General features: G+C 42.2%; 1 long non-coding RNA gene across 1 annotated transcript; it reads right to left on the reverse strand.

Annotated features, from left to right (window-relative positions):
• Positions 1 to 373: 373 nt before the first annotated feature.
• LOC147820218 (uncharacterized) lies at positions 374 to 1183 on the reverse strand. Its single transcript, XR_015437326.1, has 2 exons — positions 1075 to 1183; positions 374 to 433 (listed from the first exon to the last, which is right to left on the reverse strand). It is a non-coding gene; the product is annotated as an uncharacterized LOC147820218 (long non-coding RNA).
• Positions 1184 to 1192: the final 9 nt, after the last annotated feature.

Consider the following 1192-nt stretch of genomic DNA (forward strand, 5'->3'; position numbering starts at 1 on the left):
AAGATGCAAACTGCTGCTCACAAATGAAGCTTGTAGTTTTTTTCATGAATGTATTCACGGTCCTAAAATAACACAAAATATACACTAGTAGAACATTTTTTTTCCATTAGCCTGGCATGGTTCGTGCAGAAGTTGCACGTGTTCAGCGTGATGTTCCCAGCTGTGAGGGATACTGTCATTATTGTCTCCTGAGCCCAATTAAACACAAACACAAACACAAACACAAACACACACACACACACACACACACACACACACACACACACAATCAAGTGAAAACAGTGCTTAAGCATCAGTCAAGCACAGACAGGGTAGTTGCTTAGTTACACACCACTGGGTTAACAGAGTTTTTAAAACACTCACGGACACTTACTTTTGTCAGTTTGAGAGGTTTCCTCCTGTTCTTTTTGCTCATCACCAAACGATCACGTTCCTAAAAACAAGCACAGAGCAAAACAACAGACTTGAGATTCAGACATGCCTCAATCAGCTGCACAACCTTCACACAATTCAGTCAAGACATTAACTGTCATCAGAATATTTCATGCAGAAGTGTCAATTTTTTCAGTTTCTTCAACTTTCAGGGTGAAAGGAGAACATAAGAAATGAAAACCAAACTGTTCCAATAACTGAGATTAATTGCTAATGGTGGACAGCAAACAATAGCATCACAGGAATAAAGCATGTGGGTTGAAGCTCTAGAAAATGAGGAAATTAGCACCTTGTGACGAGTCGGGCTGTGATGGGAAGGTAAAGACAATAATGTGGGAGGGTAAAATGGGAGAAGATGAATAAATGAGAAAATCTCTGCTGAATTCGAGATTGTGTAGACATTTGTGGAAGCCAAAAACACTTTCCACCAGACACAACCACTGAGCCTCCTGAAAATATATAACTTATTTTCGTAATCCAGAGGGATCCAAAAGGCAGAGAGGAGCAGCAATTGGGGGCTTTTAAATACTTTCGTAATGTGATGCCCCGACTTCGGGCAGGGTGAAATCGAAGAAATGGATGAAATCTGTATGTAAAAGGTATAACAGGCATCAGTCCTGGTGGTTTGAGTAAAATCCTGACCTGCGTGAGCTCGTCAATGATGCCACGTTGCTCAGCAACCTGCAGCTTGAGGAACTCCACTTCCTGTTCCTCGTGGGCATGGCTAAGGTCTGTCAGGGAACTCGGCCGCTTGAGCTGC

Source organism: Seriola lalandi, unplaced genomic scaffold, assembly GCF_002814215.2.
Source record: "Seriola lalandi dorsalis isolate HSWRI2012SDOR001 ecotype SW California unplaced genomic scaffold, Sedor1 jcf7180001976801, whole genome shotgun sequence".
In the NCBI taxonomy this organism is placed as follows: domain Eukaryota; kingdom Metazoa; phylum Chordata; class Actinopteri; order Carangiformes; family Carangidae; genus Seriola; species Seriola lalandi.